At 54.0% G+C, this 27,603-nt stretch overlaps 1 protein-coding gene across 2 annotated transcripts in view; it reads left to right on the forward strand.

Annotated features, from left to right (window-relative positions):
* Positions 1-27,603, forward strand: part of LOC142251054 (cytochrome P450 2B4-like) — an 89,545-nt gene that overhangs the window by 41,444 nt on the left and 20,498 nt on the right. The gene's annotated exons all lie outside the window — the stretch shown is intronic.

Consider the following 27,603-nt stretch of genomic DNA (forward strand, 5'->3'; position numbering starts at 1 on the left):
CTGAGCACCCGAGCATGGTAGTGCTCGCTCATCACTAGTTACCAGTACTGAGCACCCGAGCATGGTAGTGCCCGCTCATCACTAGTTACGAGTACCGAGCACCTGAGCATGGTAGTGCTCGCTCATCACTAGTTACCAGTACTGAGCACCCGAGCATGGTAGTGTCCGCTCATCACTAGTTACGAGTACCGAGCACCCGAGCATCGTAGTGCCCGCTCATCACTAGTTACCAGTACAGAGCACCTGAGCATGGTAGTGCCCGCTCATCACTAGTTACGAGTACTGAGCACCCGAGCATGGTAGTGCCCGCTCATCACTAGTTACGAGTACTGAGCACACGAGCATGGTAGTGCCCGCTCATCACTAGTTACGAGTACCGAGCACCCGAGCATGGTAGTGCCCGCTCATCACTAGTTACGAATACTGAGCACCCGAGCATGGTAGTGCCCGCTCATCACTAGTTACGAGTACCGAGCACCCAAGCATGGTAGTGCCCGCTCATCACTATATAAGAGCACCCGAGCATGGTAGTGCCCGCTCATCAATAGTTCCGAGTACCCATCACCTGAGCATGGTAGTGCTCGTTCATCACTAGTTCCGAGCACCTGAGCATGGTAGTGCCCGCTCATCACCAGCCGTAGGCCTGAGCATTAGTTGCTGGGAACTTCAAGGCTGTACCAAAGGGAGGACTGTTACTCACAGTGACAGGCCAGGACAATTTGCTAGAATCAGACGACCACAGAAACCCTTCTTCCCTTATACTCCGGATTCTGTGGCCTGACTGAGGGAATGGCCGAATTTATACTGTTGGCCCACTTCTCATTGCAGCTCTCACAGAAGCAGCTTGTTACACTACTACACTCCTACCTAAACATGGCTGCTGTCTGATTTTTACCCACTAATCTCCACCCCTGAAAGGGTGTCTACCTAGAGCCTTAATCCTTAGGAACCCAGGGTCAGTCATACAACAATGGCCAGTAGGTGGCCACATAACACACTACACTGTACATTTAAAATCTATATATATATAATTGCCTTATTCTGTCTGTCTGTCTGTCTGTCTGTCTGTCTGTCTGTCTGTCATGCTCCGAAATTGTGTCCTTACGGTGACACAAAGCTGATTGGCCGCTGGGCTCGCCATGGCCCCGCCCCCCCACACGGATTGGCCTCTCGCCCCGGCTCTCTGCAGGCCCCGCCCCCTCACGCAATGCACGCTCGCTGTGGCCCAACTGACACGGGGCCCCGATTCCCAGGTGAGTACACACACACACACACACACATCAGATCACACTCACTCTCACACACACCTCACACATCACAACATGCTGGGATATCGCTTGCTTCTACACCGGCTCCGTCAGGATCCCGGCAGCGCCACACATAACCTTGCGATGCTGGGATCTTAACGGAGGCCGTGAAAGCTGGTAACCATTATACACATCGGGTAACTAAGGTCCCTTAGTTACCCGATGTGTATCATAGTTACCAGTGTACACCGGCTCACACTCACTCTCACACACACCTCACACACACATCACATCGCATCCACACATCAAGGTCCTGCAGCTGCGGAACATACATGACATAACAGCACACACACACACACACACAAATCAGATCACACTCACACACACACATCACATCGCATCCACATACTCACAACATCCTGGGATATCGCTTGCTTCTCGGCGGCGATATTGTGCTGTGAGCTTCCAGGACCTGACGGAGGATCACATGGCCAGAAGCATGTGATATCCCCGGATGTTGTGAGTATCAGCGCGTATGTGCAATATCGTCAGTGTCTGTGTGTGTGAGTGTATGCGATCGGGTGTGTGTGAGTGTATGCGATCGGGGGTGTGTGTGAGTGTATGCGATCGGGGGTGTGTGTGAGTGTATGCGATCGGGTGTGTGTGTGAGTGTATGCGATCGGGTGTGTGTGTGAGTGTATGCGATCGGGTGTGTGTGTGAGTGGATGCGATCGGTTGTGTGTGTGAGTGGATGCGATCGGTTGTGTGTGTGACTGGATGCGATCGGTTGTGTGGGTGAGTGGATGCGATCGGTTGTGTGGGTGAGTGGATGCGATCGGTTGTGTGGGTGAGTGGATGCGATCGGGTGTGGGTGAGTGTCGGCAGAGGAGCACGGCGTGCTGGAGGAGGCTGGGAGCAGAGAGGCTGATCTTGGGGAAGGCTGGGAGGGGGGGGCTGATGCTGAGGGAGGCTGGAAGGAGAGAGGCTGAGCAAACGTGCTCCATCCGCCATACTGCGCACTCCCCATCGTGCTGCATCCCCCATGCTGCGCACTCCCAAACGTGGTCCATCCGCCATGCTGCGCACTCCCAAACGTGCTCCATCCGCCATGCTGCGCACTCCCAAACGTGCTCCATCCGCCATACTGCGCACTCCCCATCGTGCACCATCCGGCATGCTGCGCACTCCTAAGCGGATGGAGCATGATGGGGGGTGCGCAGCATGGCGGATGGAGCACGTTTGGGAGTGCGCAGCATGGCGGATGGAGCACGTTTGGGAGTGCGCAGCATGACGGATGGAGCACGTTTGGGAGTGCGCAGCATGACGGATGGAGCATGTTTGGGAGTGCGCAGCATGCCGGATGGTGCACGATGGGGAGTGCGCAGTATGGCGGATGGAGCACGTTTGGGAGTGCGCAGTATGGCGGTTGGAGCACGTTTCGGAGTGCGCAGCATGGCGGATGGAGCACGTTTGGGAGTGCGCAGCATGGCGGATGGACCACGTTTGGGAGCGCGCAGCATGGCGGATGGAGCACGTTTGGGAGTGCGCAGCATGGCGGATGGAGCACGTTTAGAAGTGCGCAGCATGGCGGATGGAGCACGTTTGGGAGTGCGCAGCATGGCGGATGGAGCACGTTTGGGAGTGCGCAGCATGCCGGATGGTGCACGATGGGGAGTGCGCAGTATGGCGGATGGAGCACGTTTGGGAGTGCGCAGCATGGCGGATGGAGCACGTTTGGGAGTGCGCAGCATGGCGGATGGACCACGTTTGGGAGTGCGCAGCATGGCGGATGGAGCACGTTTGGGAGTGCGCAGCATGGCGGATGGAGCACGTTTGGGAGTGCGCAGCATGGCGTGTGGAGCACGTTTGGGAGTGCGCAGCATGGCGGATGGAGCATGATAGGGGGTGCGCAGCATGGCGGATGGAGCACGTTTGGGAGTGCGCAGCATGGCGGATGGAGCACGTTTGGGAGTGTGCAGCATGGCGGATAGAGCACGATGGGGAGTGCACAGTATGGCGGATGGAGCACGTTTGGGAGTGCGCAGTATGGCGGATGGAGCACGTTTCGGAGTGCGCAGCATGGGGGATGGAGCACGTTTGGGAGTGCGCAGCATGGCGGATGGACCACGTTTGGGAGCGCGCAGCATAGCGGATGGAGCACGTTTGGGAGTGCGCAGCATGGCGGATGGAGCACGTTTGGAAGTGCGCAGCATGGCGGATGGAGCACGTTTGGGAGTGCGCAGCATGGCGGATGGAGCACGTTTGGGAGTGCGCAGCATGCCGGATGGTGCACGATGGGGAGTGCGCAGTATGGCGGATGGAGCACGTTTGGGAGTGCGCAGCATGGCGGATGGAGCACGTTTGGGAGTGCGCAGCATGGCGGATGGACCACGTTTGGGAGTGCGCAGCATGGCGGATGGAGCACGTTTGGGAGTGCGCAGCATGGCGGATGGAGCACGTTTGGGAGTGCGCAGCATGGCGGGTGGAGCACGTTTGGGAGTGCGCAGCATGGCGGATGGAGCATGATAGGGGGTGCGCAGCATGGCGGATGGAGCACGTTTGGCAGTGCGCAGCATGGCGGATGGAGCACGTTTGGGAGTGTGCAGCATGGCGGATAGCGCACGATGGGGAGTGCGCAGCATGGCGGATGGAGCACGTTTGGGAGTGCGCAGCATGGGGGATGCAGCACGATGGGGAGTGCGCAGTATGGCGGATGGAGCACGTTTGGGAGTGCGCAGCATGGCGGATGGACCACGTTTGGGAGTGCGCAGCATGGCGGATGGAGCACGTTTGGGAGTGCGCAGCATGGGGGATGCAGCACGATGGGGGGTGCGCAGCATGGGGGATGGAGCACGATGGGAGGTGCACACCTCCCCCCAACACACACACACACGCGCACTGCACAACACACACACACTAGGAATCACAAACAACGCCCTACACAGACACCCACACACACAGACAACGCTGCACACACAAATATACGCACATACTGCACAACACACACATTGCTCAAAACATACCTCCCCCCAAAACACACCACACCCACACAAACCGCACAACACACACACACACACAACGCTACAGACACACAGCGCTCCACAAACAACGCAACACACGCAACACACATACAACACCGCTCTCACCCCCCGCGACACTCAGAACATGTACAGCGCCCTACACAAACACTTGGTAACTACACACAACAACATCTATATATATAACAAAAATCATACATGAACTACACAATACGTAAATTCTAGAATACCCGATGCGTAGAATCGGGCCACCTTCTAGTTACAAATATTTCCACCAAAATCATGTGGATTTCAGGGGCGGCTGAGTGTGGTGCCTGGTCGCCGCAGATTATAACATGTACTGTATATTTTCATCTGTATAACATGCATTGTTATCCTTAATGAGAATTTGGTTATCTCTGCTGCTCACTACAAAACACACATTTGCCCACACTCCCTTACTGTGGTGATTCTCTTCAGCTAAAACAACATCTTGAGGTACTTTCACACTTGCGTTCAGCGCAGTCCGTCACTATGGAGAATAGCGCAGTCCCTTTAACGCACTGCGCTATTCTCCATAGACTTAGTTGTATGGACGACGCACTGTAACACAAGTGTCAGCGTTACATCCGCTGGACCCAGCGTCGTTATTTTGATGCTGCACCGGGCGGGATGAACACAGCATGTAACGTTTTTTTGAGCAGCGCAATCCATAGGATTTCACTGCGCATGCTCTCTCTGGCTCCCTGCACCCGTAACCAAGGTAAATATTGGGTAACCAAGCAAAGTGCTTTGCCGATATTTACCCTTGCTATGTGTGCAGAGAGCCCGACACTTCCCCGCTTGGCTCCGCCCCCTCCCGCACTCCACTCCGCATGTATGTACACACACATATATACATATATACATACACACTCACCTGTTCTTAGCGCCATGGCCCGCTTGGCTCCACCCACTCCGCACTCCGCCCCCCGCACACATTCTCGGCGGCTGAACGATCAGCTGAGCACCCGGCCGCCGGCATGTGAGAGTGATCAGCTGATCGTTCACAATAGTCTGCTGCCGGTAAAACTGTAAAGAAGAATAGGAAAAAAAAAAGCTTTCTGTTTTGTACGATCCGTTGTGCCACTATATGCAACGCATCTGTCGCGGGCGGGGAGGAGGGTGTCAGCACACCGCGCTCACCCCTTCTGCTCGGGTCCGGCAGCTGCTCCTGGTGGCTCGAGCCGTGGGCCGGATCCCGGGGTGTCTCGAGCGACACTCCTCGCCCGTGAGTGAAAGGGGGTGTTTGTTGGGTGTGGGGATTGTTATAGTTCGTGACGCCACCCACGGTTGTGGTGATTGCACCACCGCTGCTCAGTGTGGGGGTCCCGGGGATGGTGATGCGGAGCAGCCAGGTGTTGTGTTGCCCCTCCGTGGGTAGGGGTTGGTGATCCCGGGGCCCGGTGATGAGATGTGAAGTGTAGGGCCTGGAGGGCGCAGGGGCGCGGGGGCAGCGCTGTGCCTTGCGGCACTATGGTACTCACTCAGCCTGACACATGGACACAGTTTATACGGTAAACCAACGGCTGGTAGGACGGTCCCACAGACGGCTGCACCTGCACTCCCGGTAGGTAACGGTGACGTTACTCTTCCTTGCACCTATGTTGTCTGATGGTAGCGGTGGATTCCCTCCGGTTACCCGCTCCCCGACTGCAATCGGGGCCGGAGGAGCTCTACACTTTGCCCGCAGGCGCTGGCCCTGGGGAAACTTGTGCCTTGGCGGTGGCGGTGTCTCCCCGGTAATGGTCAGGCTGTTGCCGTCAATCGGGACTTGGTTGCTGGGGGATCTGCGTCCCCGTCACTGACGGATTTGGCAAATCTGGCGACTCCTAGCCTTGCCGGGGTCCGAGAGGCCCCTGCCCTGGTGCTGACTGTCCTTCGGAACACTGCTCCAGACCACCGGGCACACAGCCAACGGGGTCCTTCCAGGAACTTCCAAACTGTCCCCCTCCAAACAGTCACCGCCGTCGCTGACCTTGCTGTTCTGGCCCTACACAAAGCTGGGCTCTCAGGCTTTCTTTCCTTCTGTCACTTTACTGGCTTCTCTCCTTTACACTTCTCTACTTTCACCACTTTCACTTCTCTGTTTACTCTAGCCCCTGCCTGGGCTGCTCCTCACTCCTTCCACTTCCTCCTCCCTCACTCGACTCTCCCTGGACTCTAACTGCTGTTCACTCTTTCATGTCCCTCACTGGACTGCCTGGTTTCTTCCTGCCTCCAGAGCTGTGAGCTCCTTGGTGGGCGGAGCCAACCGCCTGGCCCACCCCCTGGTGTGCATCATCAGACTCCTGGAGCAAGGCAACAAGGATTTCTGGTTAGCAGGTGTGCCTACCTGGAGTGTGGGGTGTGGTGGTGTGTGACCCGTGTCCCCTGGCTTGCCCAGGGCAACACACATCCGTCACACAACGCAATGCAACGGATGCCGTTCAACGCAAGTGTGAAACTAGCCTGAGGGGAGCCCTAGAAGGAGAAAGGGGAGGAGCTTAGTTCTGAGGTAAATTTCAGTTAGTCGAACATATTTGTAAACATTGCATCTCCCATAGGGGAAAAAACAGGCAACTTGAAGGGTTGTATTGCTGTTTGTTTGTGTGTTTTTATTATACTTTAATATTGCAGTGTCTATTAAAAATCATGATCTCCTATGAAGAGGGCAGCAATGTGGACCCTTATGGGGCTATTCTGACTCACGGATACGTAGGACGTGATGGCGCGTGAACTAGCCATTTTTTTCCTGCCCTATTTGTATTTGCTGTACTCACGTTCATATCGGTTCCTCAGATAGTTTAGTTCAGCCACAATCTCATTATAAGAAGCCTCCAGGAAAAGATGAATGTTTACCTGAAATCTTGTACTGATTATAAAGTAGCAGGTAAAAAGGGTGACTCTTCTCAGAGCATACAACATGTACAGCACATAAGATGGCCGCTACTAAAACACTACATGGAGAAGAAGGGCGGGGAATGCTGACATCACAGAGCTACAGGAAGAAGGAAGGGACAGAATACAAAAAAAGTCAAACCTTCGATCTAGGAACAGAAATACAATACACCGCAATGGAAACATTAAATAATTCCCATGTCATGAGACATGAGAGGGGCTATGGTAAATCATTGGTCCCTATAGCAAGTGTATCACTGTGGAGTGAGGGGCCTGACAGTGCTCTCCGCTGTGGTAGCGCCCCCTAGATGCTGCGGTCAGGTATCGAAAGCGGCATTTAAGTGATTGAATGGAGGCAGGTGTGTGCTGCTCCATGAAGTATTAGTATATCATGGGGCTAGAAAGGGTTGATTTTTTTTTTTTTTCTTTCACTATATATTAAAAATACAAAACTTAATACTATACATCTACTTCTTGCTCTTCACATGCACATTTTGAGCCGAGTGTCCTCTTCCTTTTTTTTTTTTTTTTTTTTTTTTTTTTTTTTTTTCCCCCCCATATATTTTTATTGTTTTAAAGACAGAAGATGGTTTACGATAAACTTTATACATTCACAGCGGGAGAGAAACAGTTTGCACACAGTCAGTATGTAAAATAAATATGTGACGCCCTGGACTAGCCAGGTAGTCACAGATAGCCCCATGTACTACACCCGTCCCACAAATAAGGTATCAGCAGCCACACATTAAAACCCTGGTTACCTCCCTCTGGGTTTGATGTCCACACCATTAGGGCAGAGCCTGGTGGTTGGCCACCCCCCCCCCTCAGGAGTTCACATGGCCAGAAGCAGGAAGTTCAAGTTCAGATTAAGTTAGGGAGTGGAGGAGTTGAGAGGAGTGTAAAATCTGTCAGTGCCCTGGGTAGGAGCCCGGGCACTTTGACCAGGAGGCAGACGGTGGTGGCCGTCTGCAGGAGCCGGGTAGACAGTCCTGGTGGAACCGTAGGTAGCCGGGACAGGGTAGTGGCCCGCCGGTATCGAACTGGGGAACCAGCTGGAAACCAAAGCACAAGTTGGGGGTACTCAGACCCTGAAACGCGGTCCCGAATCTACCGGACCCCGTTAATTAACTGATTGAGGTCTGGACTCTAGGACCAAAAGTTTGGACACACCTTCTCATCTCTAGAACAACTATTAAGAGGAGACTTTGTGCAGCAGGCCTTCATAGCAGTGGTTTCCTAGCAGCTATTTTACTAAGGACAGGCAACAAGCAGAAGAGACTTGTTTGGGCTAAAGAACACAAGGAATGGACATTAGACCAGTGGAAATCTGTGCTTTGGTCTGATGAGTCCAAATTTGAGATCTTTGGATCTAACCACCGTGTCTTTGTAGAAAAGGTGAACGGATGGACTCTACATGGCTGGTTCCCACCGTGAAGCATGGAGGAGGAGGTGTGATGGTGTGGGGGGCTTTGCTGCTGACACTGTTGGGGATTTATTCAAAATTGAAGGCATACAGAACCAGCATGGCTACCACAGCATCTTGCAGCGGCGAGCTATTCCATCCGGTTTGCGTTTAGTTGGACCATCATTTATTGTTCAACAGGACAATGACCCCAAACACATCTCCAGGCTGTGTAAGGGCTATTTGACTATGACGGAGAGTGATGGGGTGCTACGCCAGATGACCTGGCCTCCACAGTCACCAGACCTGAACCCAATCGAGATGGTTTGGGGAGAGCTGGACCGCAGAGTGAAGGCAAAAGGGCCAACAAGTGCTAAGCATCTCTGGGAACTCCTTCAAGACTGTTGGAAAACCATTTCCGGTGACTACCTCTTGAAGTTCATCAAGAGAATGCCAAGAGTGTGCAAAGTAGTAATCAAAGCTAAAGGTGGCTACTTTGAAGAACCTAGAATATAAGACATATTTTCAGTTGTTTCACACTTTTTTGTTAAGTATTTCATTCCACATGTGATAATTCATAGTTTTGATGCCTTCAATGTGAATCTACAATTTTCAAAGTCATGAAAATAAAGAAAACTCTTTGAATGAGGTGTGTCCAAACTTTTGGTCTGTACTGTATATATTACTGTGTATGTATATAGAAAAAGTCTGGAGATGATTTTTTTTTTTTTTTTTTTTACCAGCTGTGTGTGCCCGTGTTATTTAGTGGGGGATGAATGCTGTCTTCACAAATGTGATAGCTGTGACCTTGTGTACAAGCGCTCCAACAGTTAAGATGGCTGAATGGGAACCTTCTCATGGATGGGTCCATAGGTGCTTGGTTAAAAGGGCTATTCCCATCTTCAAGATCCTATCCCAATATGTAATAGGTGTAATAATAATATTAATATTAGCAAATACCTCCAATTAGAAATGTAGTATAGTTCTCCTGATTAGCTATGTCACTTACCTCATGTGCAGGGTATTGCAGTAGCTTAGATATCCATAGTTGCCACCACTAACAACTAACTTTCACTATATGAGTGATTATAACCATGGATATCAAAGCTACTGCCATGCCCTGCACATGAGGTAAGTGGCGTAGCTAACCAAGAGAATTATACTACATTTCTAATTGGAGGTATTTCCTAATATTATTAATATTATACCTATTACATATTGGGATAGGATCTTGGAGATGGGTATACCCCTTTAAGTAAGTTCTTTGGTTCATTTCTTAAAAGGATTGTTCACTACTTGGACAACCCCTACTCATTCCCCTTGTGCACCCCTATAAAAATATACAAGCTTATACTCCAATCCGATGCGGCTGTGGTTCCAGCAATATCTAAATATCCAAATCTGCGTTCCAATGGCCCACATGACATATTAGGACACACGAGCTCCATGACCAATCAGAGCCCGGCACCTGTCTCCCCACCTTCAGACATTTGGGCAGGATGTGAGCACTTTGCTGACTTCCTGCTCAAACGTCCGAAGGCGGGGAGACAGGTGCCGGGCTCTGATTGGTCATGGAGCTCGTGTGTCCTAATATGTCATGTGGGCCATGGGAACGCGACTTTAAGGGGGCTTTACACGCTGCGATATCGCTAATGATTTATCGTCGGGGTTACGTCGTTAGTGACGCACATCAGGCGTCCTTGGCGACATCGCAGCGTGTGACACATATGAGCGATCTTAAGTGATTGCAAAACGGGCAAAAATCGTTGGTTTTGGAGAGGTCGTCCTAAAACCAAATATCGTTGCCTGTTTATTAGCGATGTTGTTCCTCGTTCCTGCGGAAACACACATCGCTCCGTGTGACCCCGCAGGAACGAGGAACCTCACCTTACCTGCGTCCCGCCCGCAATGCGGACGGAAGGAGGTGGGCGGGATGTTACGTCCCGCTCATCTCCGCCCCTCCACTTCTATTGGGTGGCCGCTTAGTGACGTCGCTGTGACGCCGCACGAAACGCCCCCTTAGAAAGGAGGCGGTTTGCCGGTCACAGTGACGTCGCTAGGCAGGTAAGTGGTGTGATGGGTCCGAGCGATGTTGTGCGCCATGGGCAGCGATTTGCCCGTGACGCACAATCGATGGGGGCGGGTACCCACGCTAGCGATATCGGTACCGATATCACAGCTTGTAAAGCGGCCTTTAGACATCACTGGAACCGCGGCCACATCAGATTGGAATAGAGGTTTATTTATTTTGATAGGGGTGAACAATGGTAATAAGAAAAGGATGTCCAAGTAGTGGACAACCCCTTTAAACTTATTGTTACAATATTTGGTTTTCTCATCATTGTATCTGGATTCAGGTATATCTGTAAATAGCAAAAATAGCAGCTACGGATTTTAATTACCTTTTTTTATTCATAAAAGTAGTAATTTATAAAAAAAAAAAAAGAGGGAACTGATGAAGAATTTTCATTCTAAAAGTATTTTCTTTGGAGGAGATGGTATTGCCAAACTTCAAGTTAAGAGGAAAAGTGGTGCGAGAGGAATAGACCAGAATAGATTCTATTACAATATAACTTTTATTCTGATGATTAAAATGCATCAATTTATTAAAATAATATCAATTAATATAATTAAACAATTATAGGGATAGAGCGGGAATAAACCAATGTCCAGTTAGCCAGGGTTAAGGTGGTGTCACACACAGCGACAACGACAACGACGTCGCTGCTACGTCACCATTTTCTGTGATGTTGCAGCGACGTCCCGTCGCTGTCGCTGACACAGCAACGAGCTGGCCCCTGCTGTGAGGTCGCCGCTCGTTGCTGAATGTCCAGCTTCATTTTTTGGTCGTCGCTCTCCCGCTGTGACGCACAGATCGCTGTGTGTGACAGCGAGAGAGCGACGAAATGAAGCGAGCAGGAGCCGGCACTGGCAGCTGCGGTAAGCTGTAACCAAGGTAAACATCGGGTAACCAAGGTGGTTACCTGATATTTACCTTCGTTACCAGCCTCCGCCGCTCTCACGCTGCCAGCGCCGGCTCCTGCTCTGTGCACATATAGCTACAGTACACATCGTGTAATTAACCCGATGTGTACTGTAGCTAGGAATGCAGGGAACCAGCGCTCAGTGTGCGCGGCTCCCTGCTCTCTGCACATGTTGCAGAACAGCGACGCGTGTCGTTATGATCGCTGCTTCGGCTGCTGTGTTTGACAGCTAAGCAGCGATCATAACAGCGACTTACAAGGTCGCTGCTACGTCACAGAAAATGGTGACGTAAAGGCCCCGTCACACTAAGCAACATCGCTAGCAACATCGCTGCTAACGAACAACTTTTGTGACGTTGCTAGTGTGACGCCCTGGGCAAGCCAGGGGTCACAGGTCACAACACCACCACACCCCACACCCCAGGTAGGCACATCACAGCTAAACTACAAATCCTTGTTGCCTTCCTCCAGAGGCTGACGATTCACACCAGGGGGTGGGCCAGGCGGTTGGCTCCGCCCACCGAGGAGATCACAGCTCTGGAGGCGGGAGATACCAGGCAGTTGAGCCCAGGGAGGGCAAGAGTAAAGAGAGTCAGCTCAGGGAGGAGCAGGAGTGAGGAGCTAAAGTGAGAGTCAACAAGCAGTGAAAGTAGAAAAAGTGGGAAAGGAGGAAAGCAAGTGAAGTGACAGTAAAGAAAGAAAGCCTGAAGGGTCCAGCTTTGTGTAGGGCCAGATCAGCAAGGTCAGCGACGGCGGTGACTGTCTGGAGGGGGACCGTTTGGAAGTTCCTGGAAGGACCCCGTTGGCTGTGTGCCCGGTGGTCTGGAGCAGTGTTCCGAAGGACAGTCAGCACCAGGGCAGGGGCCTCTCGGACCCCGGCAAGGCTAGGAGTTGCCAAATTTGCCGAATCCGTCAGTGAAGGGGACGTAGATCCCCCAACAACCAAGTCCCGATTGAAGGCAACAGCCCAACCCGAATCGGAGAGACACCGCCACCGCCACGGCACCAGTTTCTCAGGGCCAGCGCCTGCGGGCAAAGTGTAGGGCTCCTCCGGCCCAGATTGAAGCCGGGGAGCGGGTAACCGGAGGGAATCCACCGCTACCACAAGTCAACCATAGGTGCAAGGAAGAGGGACATCACCGTCACCTACCGGGAGTGCAGGTGCAGCCGTCTGTGGGACCGTCCTACCAGCCGTTTGGTTTACCGTAAAACTGTGTCCACGTCTCAGGCTGAGTGAGTACCACAGTGCCGCAAGGCACAACGCTGCCCCCGCGTCCCTGCGCCCACCAGGCCCCGCACCTCGCAAACCATCACCGGGCCCCGGGATCACCAATCCCTGCCCACGGAGGGGCAACACAACACCTGGCTGCTCCGCATCACCATCCCCGGGATCCCCGTATTGAGCAGCGGTGGTGAAATCACCACAACCGTGGGTGGCGTCACGGACAATAATCATCCCCACTCCCAACAACCCCCTTTCACTCACGGGCGAGGAGTGCCGCTCGAGAAACCCCCGGGATCCGGCCTACGGCTCGAGCCACCACTGAGCAGCGGCCGCCGGACCCGAGCAGAAGGGGTGAGCGTAGTGTGCTGACACCCTCCTCCCCGCCCGCGACAACTTGGCATCACAAACAGGATCTTACCGCTCTGTCGTCTGGTAGAGGTGCGCCTTGTTACCGCCGGAGGTATCCGGCAGAAAAATTTCAGAAGCCGCCATCTTTGGCGCGAAAAGTTCCCGCTCGAGCGTCTTCTCGAGCAGTAGAGGCGCGAAGGCCAAAACCTCGCCCCGAGAGAGGAGGGGCCGGAAAGAGCTAAGGGGGACGCGATGGCGGCTGGACGCATGTAGTCGCAGCTATAAAGGCAGGGACGCCAGGACCCTGCAAGCATACCGTTCCTGGAAGAAAGAGAGAAAGACACCATGTGGATGCCGTCCCGAAACACCGTGGTCCCCGCGCCGGGAACCGCAGCGTGGGTGGAAATCCGGACCGCGCAGCTCCATCTAAGGCTGCAGGTCAAGATACAGCTCCTCTTGGAGGAGTGGGAGACCGACATGGCGGACGTTATAGCCACCGTGCGGAGACGCGAGGCGGAAGCGGAGGAAGGGAGGGTGAGTGACCCACGCCCCTATGTCCCGGAGGGACCGGTCGCTGCGGCTGAGGGACCCGATCCAAGCCCTCTCCCCCCGTTGCCTCCCTCGCCACCCGTCTCGGGGGACGTGACCCCGCCACTAGGCCCGCTACCACCGCAACCGGTAGCGATACCCAGCCCGTCCGCCCCAGCGGACCGACCTGTAGCCGGAGCCCGTAGCAAACCGGAGGTGTTGCCATGGAAGGCCCCGAAGATTGTGCCAGAGACAGTCCCCGAGCAGTTTCCCGAGCCGGAGCTGATGACCCGCTCCGAGCCGAAGGCCCAGCTGCGGAAAGCCCCTGTGCCCATTCCCCACACCTCGGCTGAGGTGGCGCCGGGTTGTTGCTGCAAGGCAGCGCCCAAGGCCACGACACCGCGGGATACGCCGCCCACCTTCCTGACAGTGGGTAACGTTCTGGATGTCCCGCGGGGCTCGACCCGTGCGCCGGCGCTGGCAGCAGCGTCGTATTGGGATAGGGAGCCGACCTCGCTGGGCCTGGAGATCGCGGAGAGGGAGAGAAGGAAAGCCGAGCTGGTGGCCCGAGCCATTCGGGAGAAAGAAAATCTTCGGCAAGCGACCTTCCGTGTCCGGGGCCCGTTGTACGAAGGGCAGGTGAGGCGGTTTGATGTCCGCCGGGGCTACGGATTTATATATGAACTGGGCCTGGAGGCCGAAGTGTTTGTAGCCCGGCGGGATGTGAATGCCCATCTGCCCGAGGAGCATCCTGGCCGTAACCTCATGCCGGGGGACATGGTGCGGTACACCCGACACTGCGGAGAGAGGGCGTGGTTTGCCCTGGATGTGAAGCTCAGGGGCAGCAACGAGAGCAGGGTGAGCTCTGCACCCCCTCCCTTGGATGAAGCCGAAGGCCTGCAGTAGGGCAGCGGAGCACCGTTGTCCAGTCCCCGTTGGGACCACCACTGAGTTTAAGTGTTTGAAAGTTTGAAAAGTTGAAAGTTCTGCTGATGATGAAAAATGATGATGACCGAGTACATTACCTGATTTACCGAGATTTGCAACCGGCTGGAGCCGGCACCGTTGTCCCCGAGGGGACCGTTTAAAGTTTTGCATGGAGGACTATCCATGGACAAGCCCGTGAACTTGCAGGGCAACCACAAACGTTAGTGGCTTGTAAATATGTTGTTTACCGTTACCGTTTTCCGCAGTGCCGCCTCCGGAGAGGCAGGTTGGAGGGAGGGCCCTCAGCAGAGCAGGCTGGGGCCCAGCCACCAAAGGAACCGGTGGCTACCCTCTGGAGGGGAAGGACAGATCCCGCTCGGGTAACATGTGCTGGACTGTGGGTCAAGGGGTGCTGCCTGGGTTTTAGGGGCAGCATCAGGGCCAGGTTGCTTGGGTGGGAGAGAGCGGAAACCGTAACCGTAAACCGTTGCAACGTTTAAGAAAATGTGCCTCCCGTCTTGGGAAGAGTTATTAAAATTGTATATATGTTAATTTCACAAATGTTATCTTTTTCAGAAAAATAAAACCGGTGTAGGACGGCAGCCCGCGGACGGTCTGCATTTTGCTAAGGGGGAATGTGACGCCCTGGGCAAGCCAGGGGTCACAGGTCACAACACCACCACACCCCACACCCCAGGTAGGCACATCACAGCTAAACTACAAATCCTTGTTGCCTTCCTCCAGAGGCTGATGATTCACACCAGGGGGTGGGCCAGGCGGTTGGCTCCGCACACCAAGGAGATCACAGCTCTGCAGGCGGGAGATACCAGGCAGTTGAGCCCAGGGAGGGCAAGAGTAAAGAGAGTCAGCTCAGGGAGGAGCAGGAGTGAGGAGCTAAAGTGAGAGTCAACAAGCAGTGAAAGTAGAAAAAGTGGGAAAGGAGGAAAGCAAGTTTAGTGACAGTAAAGAAAGAAAGCCTGAAGGGTCCAGCTTTGTGTAGGGCCAGATCAGCAAGGTCAGCGACGGCGGTGACTGTCTGGAGGGGGACCGTTTGGAAGTTCCTGGAAGGACCCCGTTGGCTGTGTGCCCGGTGGTCTGGAGCAGTGTTCCGAAGGACAGTCAGCACCAGGGCAGGGGCCTCTCGGACCCCGGCAAGGCTAGGAGTCGCCAAATTTGCCGAATCCGTCAGTGAAGGGGACGTAGATCCCCCCAACAACCAAGTCCCGATTGAAGGCAACAGCCCAACCCGAATCGGAGAGACACCGCCACCGCCACGGCACCAGTTTCTCAGGGCCAGCGCCCGCGGGCAAAGTGTAGGGCTCCTCCGGCCCAGATTGAAGCCGGGGAGCGGGTAACCGGAGGGAATCCACCGCTACCACAAGTCAACCATAGGTGCAAGGAAGAGGGACATCACCGTCACCTACCGGGAGTGCAGGTGCAGCCGTCTGTGGGACCGTCCTACCAGCCGTTTGGTTTACCGTAAAACTGTGTCCACGTCTCAGGCTGAGTGAGTACCACAGTGCCGCAAGGCACAACGCTGCCCCCGTGTCCCTGCGCCCACCAGGCCCCGCACCTCGCAAACCATCACCGGGCCCCGGGATCACCAACCCCTGCCCACGGAGGGGCAACACAACACCTGGCTGCTCCGCATCACCATCCCCGGGATCCCCGTATTGAGCAGCGGTGGTGAAATCACCACAACCGTGGGTGGCGTCACGGACAATAATCATCCCCACTCCCAACAACCCCCTTTCACTCACGGGCGAGAAGTGCCGCTCGAGAAACCCCCGGGATCCGGCCTACGGCTCGAGCCACCACTGAGCAGCGGCCGCCGGACCCGAGCAGAAGGGGTGAGCGTAGTGTGCTGACACCCTCCTCCCCGCCCGCGACAACAGCGATGTTGTTGTGTGTGACATCCAGCAACAACCTGGCCCCTGCTGTGAGGTCGTTGGTTGTTGCTGAATGTCCTGGGCCGTTTTTTAGTTGTTGCTGTCCTGCTGTGAAGCACAGATCGCTGTGTGTGACAGCGAGACAGCAACAACTAAATGTGCAGGCAGCAGGAGCCGGCTTCTGCGGAGGCTGGTAACCAATGTAAACATCGGGTAACCAAGAAGCCCTGTCCTTGGTTACCGATTATTTACCTTTGTTACCAGCCTCCGCCGCTCTCACTGTCAGTGCTGGCTCCTGCTCTGTGCACATGTAGCTGCAGGACACATCGGGTTAATTAACCAGATGTGTGCTGTAGCTAGGAGAGCAGGGAGCCAGCGCTAAGCATTGTGCGCTGCTCCCTGCTCTGTGCACATGTAGCTGCAGCACACATCGGGTAATTAACCCGATGTGTGCTGTAACTAGGAGAGCAGGTAGCCAGCGCTCAGTGTGCGCTGCTCCCTGCTCTCTGCACGTGTAGCTGCGTGCACTGGTAACCAAGGTAAATATCGGGTTGGTTACCCGATATTTACCTTAGTTACCAAGCGCATCATCTTCCACGCGGCGCTGGGGGCTGGTCACTGGTTGCTGGTGAGCTCACCAGCAACTCGTGTAGCGACGCTCCAGCGATCCCTGCCAGGTCAGGTTGCTGGTGGGATCGCTGGAGCCTCGCAGTGTGACAGCTCACCAGCAACCTCCTAGCAACTTACCAGCGATCCCTATCGTTGTTGGGATCGCTGGTAAGTTGCTTAGAGTGACTGGACCTTGTTGTCGCTGTCGTTTAGTGTGACCCCAGCTTTACACTATAGCCATAAAATTAGCACTGAAGGTTCGGAGCCTCTGGTTTTATCATGTAGGACGAATACAATTGACATTGTGCTGGAGGTTCTATTGTTTCACCCTGTTAACTAATTAACAATTTTGGATTGATTGTGTAACACTATTGTTTTGACCTGTTGGTGACTCATTGAATGAAAAATCCCTTTTAGTTGTGTAAACTATCCCCAGGTACATTGTGCTGTGATGTAACATAGTATGTTGTGATTAATTACCCACTATATAATCAGGAATGGCACAATGCTGTTGTTGCACTATAATACTATGAATGTGCAAAGGTTTCATACAAAACACATGTGGCACTGCTATTGCCAAAACTGCTCTCAAAGTGATGTAAGTCAGTATCTACAGTACATTCGCACGATCAGTGTTGGCAGCGTTTTGGATGCAGTGTGTTTTCAGTCCATAACTCAAGGCCGCTTTACACGCAGCGACATCGCTAGCGATTGCATCTGCCCCCGTCGTGCGTGTGTCACGGGCAAATCGCTACCCGTGGCGATCAATATCACTAGTACGCATCACATGAACATACCTTCCTAACGATGTCGCTGTGGCCGGCGAACAACCTCTTTTTTAAGGGGGAGGTTCGTGCAGCGTCACACAGCAGCCCGCCAATAGAAGCGGAGGGGCGGAGAGCAGCTGCATTCACGTCACTCCCACCTCATTGCCAGAGGACGCAGGAACACAGTTGTTCGTCGTTCCCGGGGTGTCACACGTAGCTGTGACCGGCGAACCGCCTCCTTTCTAAGGGGGCGGTTCGTTCGGCGTCACAGCAACGTCACTAAGTGTCCGCCCAATAGAAGCAGAGGGGGCGGAGATGAGCGGGACGAACATCCCGCCCACCTCCTTTCTTCCTCATTGCGGCCGGCCGCAGGTACGGTGAGGTTCCTCGTTCCTTGGGTGTCACACATAGCGATGTGTGCTGCCTCAGGAACGACCAACAACCTGCGTCCTAAAAGATCAACGATTTTTTTGGAAAGGAACGACGTGTCAACAATCAACGATTTTTTCCTTTTTTCGGATCATTAGCGGTCGCTCGTAGGTGTCACACGCAATGACGTCGCTAACGACGCCGGATGTGTGTCACGAATTCCGTGACCCCAGCAATATCTCGTTAGCTATGTCGTTGCGTGTAACGGGGTCTTCAGTTGTACAGTAGAGGCACAGAGGATGGGATTAATAGAAGTCTCTTGCGAACTGTGCTTCTTTAAGACGCTCCATAAACTGACCCGTGGAGTGGCTTTCTGAGCCGCAGAATATCAATTTCGTCTTGCGTAGATGCTAGTGGTCTGAGCGGGAGAACATAGCAAAAACACGCTGCGACCAGAATCATGATTGTGGGCACGGACACTGCGTTCTCCAACCCAGGAGGCTAATGCAAGTCCAGAGAAGAGCGACCAAAATGGTAGAAGGTCTGCAAACCATGTCATATGAAGAACGACTAAAAGAACTAGGAATGTTTAGTTTGAAAAAGAGAAGGCTGAGAGGAGACTTAATAGCGGTCTGCAAATATATGAAAGGGGGTCACAGCGCAGAGGGAACTACCCTGTTCTCATTAGCACAATGAAGAACAAGAAGCAATGGATGAAACTAAAAGGAAGGAGATTCAGATTAGATATTAGGAAAAACTTTCTGACAGTGAGGGCAGTCAGGGAGTGGAAGAGGTGACCACGGGAGGTAGTAAGGGCAGTCAGAGAGTGGAACAGGCTACCACGGGAGGTGGTGAGGACAGTCAGAGAGTGGAACAGGCTACCATGGGAGGTGGTGAGGACAGTCAGAGAGTGGAACAGGCTACCACGGGAGGTGGTGAGGACAGTCAGAGAGTGAAACAGGCTACCACGGGAGGTGGTGGGGGCAGTCAGGGAGTGGAAAAGGCTACCACGGGAGGTGGTGAGCTCTTCCTCAATGGAAATCTTCAAGCAGAACCTGGATAAACATATATCTGGGATGATTTAGGAAAACTTGCACTCGCAGGGGGTTGGACCCGATGGCCCTTGAGGTCTCTTCCAACTCTACTATTCTATGATTCTACCTCAAAGGTAGAGGCCGTGAAAAAAAATATTCCAGCGACACATATTATATCAATTTAGAAGAAAGAAATATATTTACAATCACATTTTAAATCAATAAAATCCTCTGATTAATAAAGCCTATTCCGCCGAAAATGGTGCACAACCGAGCACACGGTGTCCCCGGCGGTGCATATGTGACGCCCTGGGCAAGCCAGGGGTCACAGGTCACAACACCACACGCACCCCACATTCCCTGCAGGTACACACAAGGTCAAAACTAAAATCCTTGTTGCCTTCCTCCAGGGGCTGGTGTCCACACCAGGGGGTGGGACAGGCAGTTGGCTCCACCCACCAAGGAGTTCACAGCCCTGGAGGCGGGAGAATCAGGCAGTTAGAGTTTGGAGGAGGAAGTGAGAGGAGTTGAAGTCTAGCTGAGGGCTAGAGTAGAGTTGAACAGTGAGGGAAGTGAAAGGAGAAGGAAGTGAAGTAGTAGTGGAGCTAAAGTAAGAGCAACAGAGAAAGTGACAGAAAGAAGCCTGAAGTTGGTCCGGGTGTGTGCCCCGGACTGAGACAGCAAGGTTGGCAGATGGCGGTGACTGTCTGCAGGCGAGACTGATTGGAGGTTGCCGAAAGGACCGTGGACGGGTGGTGACCCGGCGGTACCGGAGCGGTATACGAAGATTAGTCAGCACCAGGGCAGGGGCCTTTCGGATCCCGGCAAGGCTAGGAGTCGCCAAATTTGCCAAATCCGTCAGTGAAGGGGACGACTGTCTCCCAACAACCAAGTCCCGTTGAAGGCAACAGTCCAACCGTTAAGGGGAGACACCGCCACCGCCAAGGCATCAGTTTCCCAGGGCCAGCGCCTGCGGGCAAGAGTGGAGCTCCTCCGGCTCATATCCAAGCTGGGGAGCGGGTTACCGGTGGGAACCCATCGCTACCAAACAACAACACATAGGTGCAGGGAAGAGACCGTCACCGTCAACTGCAGGGGAAGTCAGCACCGTGAACCGTCTGAGGGACCCGTCCAACCAGCCGTTTGTTTACCGAGAACTGTGTCGTGTTTACTGGCTGAGTGAGTACCTCCGTGCCGTGCGGCACAGCGCTGCCCCTGCGCCCCTGCACCTCCACAGGCCCCAGACCCGCCTGTCCACCATCCCAACCCCATCACTGGGCCCCGGGAGCACCAAAACCCCTACCCACGGAGGGGCAAATCAACAACTAGCTGCTCCGTACCATCACTCCCGGGCTCCCCAGACAGAGCAGCGGTGGTGTCCACTTAATCACCACAACCGTGGGTGGCGTCACGGACAATAAACTATCCCAAATCCCAATCCCCTTTCACTCACGGGCGAGGAGCGCCGCTCGAGTTCCCGGGATCTGGCCCATCGCTCGAGCCACCGAGCAGCAGCAGGCCGCAGCAGCCGCGGCAGCCGGACCCGAGCAATGGGAGAGCGCGGCGTCCCCTCCTCCGCCCGCGACACATATCAATTCAGAAGGAAGAAATATGTTTACAATCACATATTAGATCAATAATGTCGTCTGCTCCTCATACGATGCTGTACAGATACTGTATGTGAAGTTTCGCTCTGTTCATATTGTGCAGTCAATTTGGATAAAGAGAAGTGTGAATGAAGCTCTGGGCAAAGCAGAAATATGAGATCTCAGAATTTTTGTCTTAGGTCGCTTTCACACTGCATTCCTCTCCCCGTTCAGTGGTCCAGTCGAGGCTTCCGTCCGAACCTCCCATAAGAAGGGATTTGGACTTATGCGCCGACGGGGTCACTGACTATAATGATGCAGACTGAGTCAGTGTGCTCTGTTGTGCACCATTTTTGGGGGTATACACTTTCTAGAGGTGGACACCCAGACGCTGTCTAGTATGTCTGGGTGTCCAACTCCAATAGGCGTATACTCCTGAAAATAGTGCACGACAAAGCACATGGTGACTCCATCTGCTCAATTATAGTCATTGGCCTTGGTGGCGCATGCATCAGAAACCCGTTTTACGGGGGATTTGGAGGGGACATCTGGTATGTGTTTGGTCCGTTTCCTCACGTGTCGGAGACACGGGCACACGTAGACCAATTAAAATCAATGGGTCTGCACTCATGTCCGTGTTTTACCATGGACCGTTTGTCCGTGTGGAGCATACGTGTGCCCGTGTGTAAATGAGTGATCTCCCCGTCACGGCACCTAGTAGCACCATCCAGAGTCCCGGGGCCTACCCCTACCCGTGGAGGGTAACGACACCTTGCTGCCCCATTCCGTCACCCCGGGTACTCCCAACGGCAGCGGCGGTACTCCCAGTTACCGCACACCACGGGTGGTGTCACAAACTATAACTCCCCTGTAAATATCCCCTTTTACTTTAGAGTGTGGCCCCTAAGCCCCCGGGTCCGGAGACCCTCGAGCCACGAACGGACACTGCCCACGGATCCGAGCGGTTCAATCCGCTGCTGGGGTGGCACACATATATAATCCCTGTTTTTCCTTTTCCCAAAGACTGGTGACAGATTAGGTTTGGACCCAATGGATGACCACCCAGGGGTGGAGCTGATCCAGTCCCCTAGACGACAACCAAGGAGGAGGGTTGAGACAGTCAGTAAGAGGAAGTGGAAGGAAACTGACGTAACAGTACTGACGGGAGTGTGTAACAGTGACCTGTCAGGTGCAGGTGTGTGGTTGCCGGTGGAGTACTCTCGGAACCAAAGCACCGACGGGGTACAGAGCCCTAGGTCAGGCAAACGCTCCAGGCAGACCTGATAAAATCTGCACAGTGAGGGGACCATCCAGGACCTCACTGACCGTAAAGTCCGGGGGCACCAGCAGTAACGGGAGAACCAGGGATCGGAACAGAACACCGACCCTACAGGGTTCAAACTGCCCGCCGTACTGACTAAAGACTAAGAGACTAGCAGGAGGGGACCCCCAGACGCTCCAACCCACAGGGACCCACCAACCAGAGACAGGTGCAGGGGAAAGAAGCCATCAGGTTACCACACTGGCACTGGGACTAAGAGGACCAGCGGTGAGAACCTGCCTTCTTCGGGTTGCCAGCCATAACAACGCTGTCAGTAAAGAAACCAGTTACACTGCAATCCCTTGTGTGGCCTACCTTCTTTCCGTGCCTAACTCCATCACCTACCCCCCTGGGACCCGGCCCTACTTGAGGGCCCAACATCCAGGCTGCCATTAACATCAGCCCCAGCGGTGAGAGACTGTGCAGCGGCGGTTCCATCTACCTTGTCGCAACCCGCAAGTGGCATCACGACAAAAACTTTAATACTATTCCCCTGTATATAACCCCTTTCGAACGACCCCCAGGGTCACAGAACCGGGCAACGGCCACCCTGTGGACTGTCTCCGTAGATATACAGCCCGGAACGGAGTACCCCATAGCCCTGGGGCGAGTCAGAATGTGCGCACAACACTTCAGAAATCTCATTCATTCAAAAAAAAATCAACAGAAAAGCATAAAAAAAAAAAAATCAGTGTATGCACATGGTCTACTAGCACATGGAACCTTCAGCTGAAGATTCAATCTTGGAGAATTTGAAAATTCCACAAAAAGAAAAAAAAAAAGTTCCATCACTCTTGAGTCTTTTTGGTTGTATGGACAGGAGCCTTGACCCTGTGCCCTCAGGGGGTAGCATTGTCATTTACTCAGCATGCTGTGAGGAGGGAGTGTTTTGGGATTTTTTTCCCCTCAATATAAGGTAAATGAAAGACTTTTCCCCCATTCTGTCTCTTGGGAAGCCGGAGAGGTGAAGGATTCTCTGTAAGTACTTATCACTTTAACTTCTACTCTATCCCATCTACTATACTCTATATGTCTTAAAAACTCTTTTCTCTAAAATTGTATTCCTCCTGTATTTGCACCAGTGGAGCCGCTTATCCATAGTTTAATTACTACATAAATCCCTGTTCATGATCCAAACAAAAGAGCTCCATCAGCTCTTGGAGATTTCATTATTATATAGACTATTTTGCAACCATCCCCCCCCAAACGTAGGCACTCAGTCTCTCCCTAAGGCCTCCTTCACATATCCGTGCAAAATACAAATGTTTTGCATGGTCCATGGTGAAGGTGCGTATGTAAGTATATGTGTCCTTGTGTGTGTTCTATTTGTGCTGTTCCAGAGCTATCCATGTGATATCCGAACAACATGAGCAGGTATACTTACCTGTCTCCGACGCTGCTGTTACTTTCCAGGTCCACACTAAATGCAGTGAATATTTGTGCCGCCCCAGCAGCGGATCGAACCGCTCAGATCCGGGGTTAGTGTCTGTTCGTGGCTTGAGGGTCTCCGGACCCGGAGGCTTAGGGGCCACACTCTAAAGTAAAAGGGGGAACATTTACAGGGGAGTTATAGTTCGTGACGCCACCCGTGGTGTGTGGTAACTGGGAGTACCGCTGATGCCGTTGGGAGTACCCGGGGTGATGGAGTGGGGCAGCAAGGTGTCGTTGCCCTCCACGGGTACGGGTAGGCCCCGGGACTCTGGATGATGCTACTGGGTGCCGTGAAGGGGAGATCACTCATGTACTCACTCAGCCAATAAGCAGATGCTGACAACCGGGTAAACCAAGTCTCTGGATGCCGCTACCTCTCAAAGGGGAGCTCGTCGGGGTCCCATCCCCTGCAGTGCTGCCTGGTGATCCGTGACCTGCCTCCTGCCACAAAGTTTAAATTCACCATAGTCGCCCAATAGTATGGAACTTGCTGGGCCCCGCTCCCCACTGTGGCTAATTGAAGGATGTATAGAAATCCAGCTCACCCACGCCTGACCTCACCGTGCCTCAGACTCGTATCCGGCTCTGCCCTGGCCGCACAGCAATGATAAATGAAGAAGGTGATCCAGCTGAGTGATCAGGCGATTTATTCAGTGCAGTGCACTGAATAAATCACCTGATCACTCAGCTGGATCACCTTCATTTACAATTGCTAATTGAAGGAGCCTGCTCTCAGGGCTCATGCTTGGGATTTTAGTGGGGTGCTTGTATGGATGGCCCTATCCCCCTCGTTGCGCTAGTGCCCCGATTCTGGAGCTAGTGGGAACAGTCCATAAAGGCTCCGTTCTCCGCAAGTTAATTGCCAGGTTGCCTGAAGCTTCTCCCCGACCTAGGGTCCGTGTACCCCGCCCTGCCTTTGCTCCTGGACCGGTGAAAGGACCAGCCTTCTGACCGTCCTAGCCTCAATCCCCTGCGACCGGGGGTCTGACTACTCTAGGTCCAGACCCCAGTCTGCAACCTAGTTAGCTTCTCCTGGGAGCCACTTCTCCCAGACTCCTCTGAGCTCCTCTCAGCTCGAGGGCTACCTCACTTCACCTCTTCCACTTCACTACTCTAGACTCCTCACCTCCCCTTCCTGACCCCTAGAAGGGCGACCCTATTCCACTCATGCCGCCCACTGGTGGGTCTGGTGGGTGTGGTGCAGGGTGTACCTAGGATATGATTTGCTGTTGGAGGCAGCACTGTAAGATGGGGACCCAGAACTGTTTCGCCCGGGGACCAGGGGGTACTCAGATCCGGGCCACAGAGTCACTTCTGTGGGTATCACGATGGCGTGACCCGGTCTGTGATCCCAGGCTCCACAGTAAAAGGGGATTTAGTAAGGGGAATTGTTATAGTTCGTGGCGCCACCCACGGTTGTGGTGATGGCACCACCGCTGCTCAGTGTGGGGGTCCCGGGGATGGTATGGAGCAGCTAGATGTTATTTCTCCCCTCTGTGGGTAGGGGGTTGGTAGTCCCGGGGCCCGGTGATGGGGTAAGCAGGGAGCAGGGCGCAGTGCTGCAGTGCGATGCCCGAGGGCACGGGTGTACTCACAAGAAAGTCACACGGAGTCACTGGTGAACTAAGAATTGCCGGTGTCCGCAGCCTTTGGTACGGGGGTGTTAGTGTCCCACACACGGTGCAGCAGCCCTTGTTGTTCTTCCCTGCAGCCAAGTGCCTTTCTCTCCTCTCTCTTCCACTTTCTCCTCAGCCGGGGACGGGGAATCTACTCCCCTGTAGTGATCCGGGTACCCAGGTACCGAGGGGCCACCGCCCAGCTCCGGCTACCTGTTCTGGCCCCTTCCTCACTACGGCCTGCCCCGGCCCTCTTGGAGAACGCTTCACTCCCAGCCGGGAGCTGAACTCCAGACCTCTGTTCTCTCTGACCTCTCCACACTCTCTGCTCCAGCCCCTCCCCTCTCCTCTGCTTTTCCCTTACACTGGGGGCTGTGCTTTGTCATGCTGCACCGTGTGAGATCATATTACCAAGGAGGATTAACTCTTTATGTGACAACCTGGCTGTGCCAGGGCGTCACACACCCCCTTGGTAAAACACGGCCCGTCCTCGGGCCGGCTAGGCACCGACATTTTATTAAACTGGAAAAGATAAAACATCAAACACAAGCATGTTCAATCCTCCCACAACGGGATGCACATTACTTTAACGTTGCAATAACAGTCAAACACTTTTAATAATAACTGTGTAACGGGTCCTTTAGTCACCCACCCAAACAACCTAGCCTTGGTGCTGCCCCTAAAACCCAGGCAGCACCCCTTGACCCCAGTCCAGAAACGGTTCCAGGTTGGTCAACGGGACCGGTACTTCGCTGCCGTTGCGGCCGGGCGGACTGCCGGAGCCGACGTCATCTCCGTCGCGGCCGGGCGGACTGCCGGGGCCGGTGGCAGGGTGGTGACAAAGGTGAGGCCTGGGGACCCCAGGTCTGGGTCCTCCCCAACAGGCGCTGCGGGCTCCGCTACCGGTAACAGGGGTAACGGCTCGGTGCATCGCTGCGGCGGCCTCTTCCAGGAACCAAATGCTGGCAGAGTCCTGGCGTCCCTGCTTCCACAGTCTTTGTTACATAAGCTGCAGTTCCTTCTTTCTGCTCCCCCTTGGTACTCGGGAGCAGTCCTTCCAGCAACTTTTAAAGTTTCGCTTTCGCTTCCGGTCCTCCGGAGCTTCACTTCCGCCCGCGTTCTCGGGGGGGCGGAGCCTCTTTTTCGCGCCCAACGCTTGGGGAAGAAGGTGCTGGGCGGGAGATTTTCGCGCCCAAAATGGCGGCAAAGATGGTGACTTTAAGATTTTTGCAGCGGATCACCGCTGACAGTCCAGAATAAGGCGCACTTCCTCCAGGTAACTGGATGGGTTCGATCCTGTTCGTGACGCCAAATGTTTCGCCCGGGGACCAGGGGGTACTCAGATCCGGGCCACAGAGTCACTTCTGTGGGTATCACGATGGCGTGACCCGGTCTGTGATCCCAGGCTCCACAGTAAAAGGGGATTTAGTAAGGGGAATTGTTATAGTTCGTGACGCCACCCACGGTTGTGGTGATGGCACCACCGCTGCTCAGTGTGGGGGTCCCGGGGATGGTATGGAGCAGCTAGATGTTATTTCTCCCCTCTGTGGGTAGGGGGTTGGTAGTCCCGGGGCCCGGTGATGGGGTAAGCAGGGAGCAGGGCGCAGTGCTGCAGTGCGATGCCCGAGGGCACGGGTGTACTCACAAGAAAGTCACACGGAGTCACTGGTGAACTAAGAATTGCCGGTGTCCGCAGCCTTTGGTACGGGGGTGTTAGTGTCCCACACACGGTGCAGCAGCCCTTGTTGTTCTTCCCTGCAGCCAAGTGCCTTTCTCTCCTCTCTCTTCCACTTTCTCCTCAGCCGGGGACGGGGAATCTACTCCCCTGTAGTGATCCGGGTACCCAGGTACCGAGGGGCCACCGCCCAGCTCTGGCTACCTGTTCTGGCCCCTTCCTCACTACGGCCTGCCCCGGCCCTCTTGGAGAACGCTTCACTCCCAGCCGGGAGCTGAACTCCAGACCTCTGTTCTCTCTGACCTCTCCACACTCTCTGCTCCAGCCCCTCCCCTCTCCTCTGCTTTTCCCTTACACTGGGGGCTGTGCTTTGTCATGCTGCACCGTGTGAGATCATATTACCAAGGAGGATTAACTCTTTATGTGACAACCTGGCTGTGCCAGGGCGTCACAGAACCATGAGGGATTTGAATACTGCATTAAAGGGAAGGAGCGTGCAGTACCCTGTGATGACCTGATAGTCCAGGGGCGTCACATATTCATGAGCACAATGAGCGGGACCCGGAAGTAACATCAGAGGCAGAGACAGGAGCATCAAAGACAGGTAAGAATAAGATTTCTTTATTTTTACATGACCTGTGTTTTCTCCGGTATGTGTCACATGGATCAAATCAGTGTGCGGTCCATGTGACACCCATGCTGCCATCAG

Source organism: Anomaloglossus baeobatrachus, chromosome 9, assembly GCF_048569485.1.
Source record: "Anomaloglossus baeobatrachus isolate aAnoBae1 chromosome 9, aAnoBae1.hap1, whole genome shotgun sequence".
Lineage (NCBI taxonomy): Eukaryota > Metazoa > Chordata > Amphibia > Anura > Aromobatidae > Anomaloglossus > Anomaloglossus baeobatrachus.